This window comes from Aptenodytes forsteri, unplaced genomic scaffold (genome assembly GCF_000699145.1).
Source record: "Aptenodytes forsteri isolate BGI_AS27 unplaced genomic scaffold, ASM69914v1 Scaffold54, whole genome shotgun sequence".
Classification (NCBI taxonomy): Eukaryota; Metazoa; Chordata; class Aves; order Sphenisciformes; family Spheniscidae; genus Aptenodytes; species Aptenodytes forsteri.
Window position 1 is genome coordinate 5,590,075 of NW_008796044.1, and position 10,157 is coordinate 5,600,231.

General features: G+C 36.1%; 1 protein-coding gene across 3 annotated transcripts in view; it reads left to right on the forward strand.

Annotated features, from left to right (window-relative positions):
• Positions 1–10,157, forward strand: part of GABRB2 (gamma-aminobutyric acid type A receptor beta2 subunit) — a 180,857-nt gene that overhangs the window by 2,742 nt on the left and 167,958 nt on the right. The gene's annotated exons all lie outside the window — the stretch shown is intronic.

Here is a 10,157-nt window from a genome sequence, read left to right on the forward strand (position 1 = left end):
CGCCCCGCCGGCTCCACCTCCTCGGGTTCGTGGGGAAACGAAGTCGAGGTTTTAATGGCGAACCCGTTTTTACGCCTTTCTTGGTTTAATTTTTTTTGTGACGTTAAAAAAAATAATTTGCCGTTTTGTCTTAGCGCTGCACTTTCGATTAAAAAAAAAAAAAAAAAAGGGGGTTTTTACTTCTGTGTATATCCAAAGCTTACCAATATTTTGTAGCCTGACACTATTTTGGATGGTCATGACCGAGTCGATGACTTCACCAGTTTAATTTTTCAAGACGTTTGTCTCTCTTATCTAAATAGTTTGAACTGACAGTGCTCAAATGCTGAATGTGCATAGCTTAATAGCTCAACACTTTCTATGTTTCGCTTTCATTACCTGGGAGACTAATGAAGTGTGGAGAAAACTGGAGGAGTCTCAGATTCATACTGCGGAAGAAGCTGTTCTTGGTTTAGATTAAACTTTTCTAACGTCTACTTTTCTTATTCGGAAATGCTTGGGGTCGAGTTTTGAAGTTTTTTTTATCTTAACTTACATCTTACTTGGTTAAGGACACAGAATTTGGCCTAATACTCTTAAGGGTTTATACAAGAAGGACAAAATGAAGACACTGAAGCTTGGTTGCAGCAACTGATACAAAACAAATGTGTTTTCGTGAAACATTTGTTACTAGTGATAGAAGTTTATTGCTTGAAACAAACTTTCCGTTATTCTTGAAGAAGTTGTAAGGAAACAGTTTTTAAATACAAATGTGATTTTAGGGATACTGCTGTAGCTGTAATGATGCATTTGAAAATAATATTTTGAAAGTTATCAGTTGTGTTAATATCATTCTACTACTAAAATAGTTTGTTTAATTTTTCAGTGGCATGTTTGGGTTCTCAGACGTGTTGCACTGAATGAACTGGCAAACACTTGTTCTCAAACGATGCATTGTGTGATGTACAGCAGTTTTTCCATAATGTAAAATATAGCCCTTGGCCCAATTTGAGGATAACATTACTGGTGGTTGTACTGTGAGGCTGGGAGGTCTTGGTGACAGGGAGCCTGGGACTGCTCTTTTTCAAGATACCAGGAAAACTCCGAATAATTTCGCCCCGAGCAACATTACTTGTGAAATATTTCTGAGTGGATGAAATGGGCTTCCAAACTTCGTTTCACTAAATTTGTGATTTAGTATTCTACCTTCAGGAGCTTTAAGTGCAAAGAAAGAAAATGGCATTGTATTTTAAACCACTTGCTTTTCAAACCACTTGCTTTTCATTGAAAGAACTATGGGTAGGAGGGAGATGAACGTATGGAGGGCCATGAGCAGTGTGGGAATGATGAGGGTTTTCTTGCTGGAACTGCGATCTGCTAGGTCAGTGTCATATCCGCACGTCTTCAAAGCTGGAAGGTAGTGCCAAATGTTTTCTTTTCTTGTGAAAAGAAATGATTGTGAAGATTGTTCTGGATCTTCTTTTCTTTGCTTCTTTCAATGATTTCTAGAAATTTGGTCTCCCGATCAAAGGTGATAGCATATCAGAATACTGTGATCTGACACTTACTCTGTTTTATAGTTAGTCTGTATCATTTTTAGTTTTCTGTAGTCAGTTTATTGTGTTTCTATAATGAAGTGTTTGACCTTTGTGAGAAAAGTCTTTTCAGACTATCTGCACAACTCCAGGGGGTCGGGGCAGGGGGCAGGAAATGTATAGGCAATTTTGTCCCACACATTTGCCTAAAGCATTCGAGCTCTGGGCTTATTTTATTCTAAGAAGCTACCTATTTCTTAAAACCAGGCATTCATTTTACATATTTTTTTTTTCATTTACAGCTTCAGAAGAGATTTCAAACCAAGACTATTTTCTTAATCTGCTTAACTGAAAAATGTAACAGTTCACTTTACAATGATCTGTATAGCATAACAAGTACTAATATACCCTGATAGGCCTTAAATGAATGAGAAGTGACACATGCAAGCGGACAACAAAATATTTGGTATCCAAGGCCTCAACTTTTTCCTTGCAAAGTCACCAAAATTTGGGGTAGAAACCAGGACCAATACCATTGAATGCTAGCTGATGCAAAACTTCTGAGATAATGAGAGACACAGAAAGAATCTTCTGGATTTATGGACCTATTTTCTGAGCCATGGGCTTGCTGTTGCTTTTCCTGTAGTCATGGCAAACACCACTGACTTGAGATAAAGGCAAATCATTGCCTGGGGTCATGTAATTAACATTAATGGGATCAAACTTTTGCTTTGGCAGGAAGGCTAAACAATCATAGTTACTTAGCTTGACATCATTTCTGTTAATTCCAATGTTAACTTACTTTAAAATTATTGTCCTTACATTTCTCTTCTAGTCTTGACATATTCCATCTGCCATATGCATTTGTGCAGCTCTGCAGGCACAAGGCTTGTCTCCAGTCTCATGAAGTAAATCATAAAGTTTTTACTTTGTTGAACAGGAGAATTTAAAGTCACCGTTATAGAAAGTAAATGTGTGTTTAGGATGTTCAGGAATATTATTGTTGACTTTGAATTCTTAAGGGTGATAAATACTTCACATCATAAACTCATAGTGTAACAGGCTTTACAGCTGCCTACCAAATATTTCTTGTATACCACAGGGTTGACACTGTAAGCTGTTTAACCTTTTGTAGTCAGAAACTTAAACTGGCATATATCTTAGTTTTCAAAAATGGTTTCTAAGTACTGGTACTTGTGAACATAATTCTTTCCAGCTCTGGGCAATGCAATGAATGCGCATGAGAAAAGTGAGAGCTTCAGGCGTATGTGGTTGTTGACAAGTGTAATGAATATTTGGACTTCTTTTTTTTTTTCTTTTATTTTGCAAAGAAATAATATACATCAGGTAGTGATTTTATGCAATACAATAATGATTATGGCTACTTCCACTCACCTCTCTGGACCAGGCCCTGCAGTATTGTTGAGGGTGTGCTTTATGCTGGTTATACTGTAGACTTTCTTAAGGTTTCTTTTATTCGGGTAACAGTGGAAAACAAACATGGAGAGGTATGAAAGCTACTAAAATGGTTTTCCTGGGCTAATGAATTTGATCTTACATAAGATTAGCTGTATTGCAGTGAGTCTAATGCAATGTTCTCAAAATAGTTTCCAGGTGTTTCTTATGGTACTTGAATTTTCTTCCTACCTTCCTTTTCCTTAATACTAACTACTCATTGTAAAAATATCTCCAGAGAGCTTAATAGTCTTTTTTCTTTTTTTTTTTTTCTTTTTTAAATAACCAGTGCTAGCTGGGATGTCACATTTTCACATTTTCATCTCCTTAGTTAATTATTAGAGTAGACCCCTTGACAACACAGCAGCTAATACTGTTCTCCATTCTAATTTTCCCCCCTTTCCTCCCAACAGTTCCCTCATAAAGTATTTTAAAAAATTGGTACAGGTTCATTAAGAAGTACAGAAATAAATTTTCTTCCCTAGACACCACTGAAGATTCTGCATAACATGTTGTACATTTGATCTATCTAGATAAGACATGAGGATTTCTATGGATAATGTCAGTCATGTGTCTTGGCTTATAACCTATTAAATAGGTCAACATTTTCTTTCTTTTTTTTTTTTTTTTCCCTTTTTTTCCCCCCCCTTCCTTGGTCTGTAGCTATTCTGGGATTCTAGTACAGGATGTCTTGAAAAGAGAGAGAAATGTTCCATGGATATATTTTTTAGCCAGAAAATATACACTTTTTGAGGTAATTGGTTGTATATTTAATTAAATATAACTATTCATACTGTGGGTCACTGGGGGTCTGCAGAGAGGAATCTGAACAGTTTATTTAATTTAAAGTATGTACAGATTTTAGCATGTGGACTATGTGTACATGGAGTTAAATAGTTACAATAGATTGGTTTGTCTTAGTGGGAGCCATTAGGGTTGATTGAGTGCATAATCCTTCCATCAAGTGGGAGTTGGAGAAACAAAGGAGCTGTTATCTTCTGTCAGGGAAAGGTTTACTTATTAGTGTATGCCAAGTTTTACACAACAGAACCTAATAACTTCAAAGCTCTAGGAAAAAAAAAAAGCAGCTTTTCTAATATTCTATTTCACGTCTATATTCGAGATATGCCAAAGTTGCATAAAATAGTAAGTATCATACTCATAGATCAGGATATTCTCAGCCTGAAAAAGTACAGGCACAGCTGTAATTCGCTGATAGACCTCTGACTTTCAGTTGCTTTTGATAATAGAGACCCACTACTGGTTTTCTTAAAATCTCTCATGTTTTCTCGAGGTATTTTCAGTAGGGGAGATGAACGAAGCTCAAGAGACATAGGCTTAGATTATGAAAACAACGGGAGCTGTGTGGCTACCTCTCAAGTAGCAGCAGTTATCTTTGCGTGAAAAAGGAAGAGATGGCTTGTGATATAAAAAGAAATGGGGGTTAAGTGGTAAGGAAATAGGGTGGAGCTGTTCCAAACCAGAAAACTCAGGGGAAAAGTCCTGGTAAAGAAAAATGAAGAGAGAGATAATCGTAAAACAGGAGAAAGTGTCCTATATATACTGGTATAGAAAGAGGTGAGGAAAATGGTTCCCATCAGCAGTGTCGTCTTTTGTCGATCCATTCTGGTTGTACATGTTGTTGTACATGATCCATAGCGAGAATAAGGAGAGGACGGGACTGAAAATGCATTGAAAAGGAAATATTAGAAATAGTGGGAAGGTGTTGTTTCCCTAATCCTAAATACTTCCTGCTGCTAGAGACCGTTGGTTTTATTGTTTCCCCTGTGTCATAGATACATATGCTTCTTCACACAAAATTGCATTTCTCAGCAGACAGTTTGAATTTGGCTCTCGCTGAATTATTGTGCTTGTACACTACTGACTCAAACTGAAGTGTCTACAGAGACTCCTGTGAATGCAGAGCAGGTGATGTATATCTTAGAAGTAAGAACTTTTTTTACTGAAAGCTGTTTCACCTGTTCCTTCAGTTATTGTCTGGGATAACATCACAAGACCTTTATTTTCGAACTGAAGTAAATTATATTAGTATGGATTTCTATTTCTTGTTACTACATATTTCTAATTGACGTGTTTTCCTTTCTTAGCTTTAAGGTATGTAGTATGTAAAAAGAGCTCCCGTGTTCAAGTAAAAGGCTTATTCTTGGGGACCAAAGCAAGTAGCAAGTAGCAAGTATTCTTATTGGTATGCTACATGTGGATTGAAGTTTTCATGTTGGTTTTGCTAGAACATATGTAGCCACAGTGTGAAATGATTTCTGTAGAACATATATGCAGGAATATAGTGAGTTTGTAACTACTTTTATAAGCTAGCTCAGAAACAGTAACATATTATGTATATTTATATTTATTATGTGTATCTATATTATATATATCTAGAAGCATGGCATAATTCTTGTTATTTCTTTTTAAGGTCCAATATAAATGGTTTGTTAATTGGATTGCACTTTTGGTGTGCAAAACAGTGTTGCAAAACTTTAATCAGTAGAAAATCTTCTTGTTTCATTGGTGGTGGTGATTTTTTCAAAGTGATTGCTGACTTCGGCAGACCAGGGGATGGTTGTCAGTAATTTAAAAAGATTGCCTTGGAGGTGATTTGTACAACTGAATTAATAATTATTGCCTCCTTGTTTTTAGAAAGCCTTGACCTATAAATATTTAAGTAATCTGGCTCCTGCCATAGAAGAAAAGATATATTTATCTTTAATATGTTTTATGGGCAGTGTCTTGGCGCTAAAGTGTGGGAATGAACATGAAGTGTACTTTGTTAGCTCCTACTATAGGCTGCTTTATTTCATAACTTCTCTATTGAAAATCACATAAAATCTTTATAGATGAGCCATGCAGTAGAATGAAAGATTTTTATGTTGTGCTCTACAAACTTGTTACAAGTTTAAGCTGTTCCAATGGTCGTATTTGTGCTTCTTAGTGACTCTAAAGTCTGTCAGTGCACCATGACTAAATCCTTATAATTCCTCCCTCCCTTTTTTAATCTTCATATCCCATGCAGCCCTCTGCAAGGTCTATGGTATTCAACGGTGTTGAAGTACAGTCTTGCATAGTAATAATTCTTTTATTTTTCTAGAAGTAATCCAGATTCCTTCTAGGCTTTTAGTTGTTAGTGCTATAGGTCTCTGCTAGTGCTTGTATGAATTAGGTAAGCAAGATTTAGTCTCTTCATTTCAAAGGAGGGTGCTCATCCATGAGGTAATTTTTGAAATGCTTCTTTTAAGGTAATGGAAGATAGCATCTTTTACTTATTAGTGTATGCCAAGTTTTACACAACAGAACCTAATAACTTCAAAGCTCTAGGAAAAAAAAAAAGCAGCTTTTCTAATATTCTATTTCACGTCTATATTCGAGATATGCCAAAGTTGCATAAAATAGTAAGTATCATACTCATAGATCAGGATATTCTCAGCCTGAAAAAGTACAGGCACAGCTGTAATTCGCTGATAGACCTCTGACTTTCAGTTGCTTTTGATAATAGAGACCCACTACTGGTTTTCTTAAAATCTCTCATGTTTTCTCGAGGTATTTTCAGTAGGGGAGATGAACGAAGCTCAAGAGACATAGGCTTAGATTATGAAAACAACGGGAGCTGTGTGGCTACCTCTCAAGTAGCAGCAGTTATCTTTGCGTGAAAAAGGAAGAGATGGCTTGTGATATAAAAAGAAATGGGGGTTAAGTGGTAAGGAAATAGGGTGGAGCTGTTCCAAACCAGAAAACTCAGGGGAAAAGTCCTGGTAAAGAAAAATGAAGAGAGAGATAATCGTAAAACAGGAGAAAGTGTCCTATATATACTGGTATAGAAAGAGGTGAGGAAAATGGTTCCCATCAGCAGTGTCTTCTTTTGTCGATCCATTCTGGTTGTACATGTTGTTGTACATGATCCATAGCGAGAATAATGAGAGGACGGGACTGAAAATGCATTGAAAAGGAAATATTAGAAATAGTGGGAAGGTGTTGTTTCCCTAATCCTAAATACTTCCTGCTGCTAGAGACCGTTGGTTTTATTGTTTCCCCTGTGTCATAGATACATATGCTTCTTCACACAAAATTGCATTTCTCAGCAGACAGTTTGAATTTGGCTCTCGCTGAATTATTGTGCTTGTACACTACTGACTCAAACTGAAGTGTCTACAGAGACTCCTGTGAATGCAGAGCAGGTGATGTATATCTTAGAAGTAAGAACTTTTTTTACTGAAAGCTGTTTCACCTGTTCCTTCAGTTATTGTCTGGGATAACATCACAAGACCTTTATTTTCGAACTGAAGTAAATTATATTAGTATGGATTTCTATTTCTTGTTACTACATATTTCTAATTGACGTGTTTTCCTTTCTTAGCTTTAAGGTATGTAAAAATAAATAAGAGCTCCCGTGTTCAAGTAAAAGGCTTATTCTTGGGGACCAAAGCAAGTATTCTAAAGCAAGTATTCTTATTGGTATGCTACATGTGGATTGAAGTTTTCATGTTGGTTTTGCTAGAACATATGTAGCCACAGTGTGAAATGATTTCTGTAGAACATATATGCAGGAATATAGTGAGTTTGTAACTACTTTTATAAGCTAGCTCAGAAACAGAAACATATTATGTATATTTATATTTATTATGTGTATCTATATTATATATATCTAGAAGCATGGCATAATTCTTGTTATTTCTTTTTAAGGTCCAATATAAATGGTTTGTTAATTGGATTGCACTTTTGGTGTGCAAAACAGTGTTGCAAAACTTTAATCAGTAGAAAATCTTCTTGTTTCATTGGTGGTGGTGATTTTTTCAAAGTGATTGCTGACTTCGGCAGACCAGGGGATGGTTGTCAGTAATTTAAAAAGATTGCCTTGGAGGTGATTTGTACAACTGAATTAATAATTATTGCCTCCTTGTTTTTAGAAAGCCTTGACCTATAAATATTTAAGTAATCTGGCTCCTGCCATAGAAGAAAAGATATATTTATCTTTAATATGTTTTATGGGCAGTGTCTTGGCGCTAAAGTGTGGGAATGAACATGAAGTGTACTTTGTTAGCTCCTACTATAGGCTGCTTTATTTCATAACTTCTCTATTGAAAATCACATAAAATCTTTATAGATGAGCCATGCAGTAGAATGAAAGATTTTTATGTTGTGCTCTACAAACTTGTTACAAGTTTAAGCTGTTCCAATGGTCGTATTTGTGCTTCTTAGTGACTCTAAAGTCTGTCAGTGCACCATGACTAAATCCTTATAATTCCTCCCTCCCTTTTTTAATCTTCATATCCCATGCAGCCCTCTGCAAGGTCTATGGTATTCAACGGTGTTGAAGTACAGTCTTGCATAGTAATAATTCTTTTATTTTTCTAGAAGTAATCAAGATTCCTTCTAGGCTTTTAGTTGTTAGTGCTATAGGTCTCTGCTAGTGCTTGTATGAATTAGGTAAGCAAGATTTAGTCTCTTCATTTCAAAGGAGGGTGCTCATCCATGAGGTAATTTTTGAAATGCTTCTTTTAAGGTAATGGAAGATAGCATCTTTAGAGTTAAGAACTTTAGAAATAGTCAAATATCTTTGAGTTATTAATATGGAAAAATTGGCTACTATGGGTGGATGCAATCTGTAATTTAAAAATAAATGAACTTGCATAATTACATTAAAATTGTAGACATACTGTGGGTTGACAAAAAGATAAACAGGACAGAAGCAGCTTTTGTGCTTTATTGTAATTATTCTTACTATGCTTCTACAGGGTTTCCCACCCCGCTCACATTTCTTGACAACAGTGCTATGTACAATGGATGTATAATGGCTAGTATAACACAAGCCTTGTAGGAATAGCGACAGAGTGGGCATATTTGCAGTTATAGTTTTACCTGTCTGAAGGCCAGGTTGTGAAGTAGCAGTGCTCTCACTTTATAGGTTTTGCCTATGAAGATCCTTGCATGCAAGTTGTCTGGCTAAGTATTTTCAAATTAGCTAATTGATGCAAAGATTCTCCCAGACTTGGAATCACATCTATTGCATGTGTGCGTTTTGTATGAGTTTGGCAAATAGGTATGTAAATACTTCCCAATCAAAACTAAAATTTCTGTTCTAAATACAAAAAGACATTTAACATTGAGGAGGTTGACATGTATGCAACTGGATATAGAATTTGTAGATCATATTTAACGTAGGCTATCACAGGCCAGATAAAGCATTTTGAGTGTGAGCTCTTCCATGTCCCCAGACTTAAAGAACAAGGGGACTGTGCTATTTCTGTCTCTCTTGAGCTGCTTTTTGCATATCTCCATCAAGGTTAAATCCTATTAATTTTTATTCTGTAAATACTGACAGAGGGATTCATTTGTTAGTTTTCAAGTAATAAGAATTTAACTACATGGAGAAAAGAAAGCAACCCTTCTGAGATGCATTTTTGCATTTCAAGTATGTGCTGTTATAGCAGATACAGCAGTTCAGAGTATTTCCACTGATTTTTCCTATAGACAAACCACTGATTCATTGTGATTATGCTGAAAGACACATTCAACTCTATAAATTTTGAACAAGTAGAAGAAAAAATTACAGGAAGTTTGGCCTGGACAGAGGTGGTATATTAAATTGCACTAATGAATGCATATTAAAAAAATCCAGCTGCTTGAAGTGGAAAGTCCTTGTTCCTGTGCCTCCTCTCTGGACTATTTTTTCTTTCTTCTTTAATGAATAGGCATTTCCATTAACTAAGCAACTCTGTGAAAATGGATTAAAAGCCAGAATTTTCCTTCGCAGTTGAGTGTCCTGATTGCTGTTTTTGAATATCTCCTTCCTGTGGTCATGAGTTTTGAATTCTTTGCTGCATAGTAGCCAGTGAACCTCTATTCTAGATAGTTTATTAGCCTATGGTGGTTGTGAGTGGAAGTATTCAGGTTGCAGAGGACCAGGAACAGAGATCTTTCATGTAATGAATTAACCTACGAAAGGCTCCCAACACATCCTTTACCTTCTCCTCTGTTGCTGGAAATGTTTTTGAATTACAGTAGCTATGACTTGCTATTATGTTAGTGTCCTGGTTGCGGCAGGGATAGAGTTAATTTCCTTCCCAGGAGCTGGTACAGTGCTGTGTTTTGGATTTAGGATGAGAATAATGTTGATAACACACCCATGTTTTAGTTGTTACTAAGCAGTGCTTACACTAGTCAAGGACTTCTCAG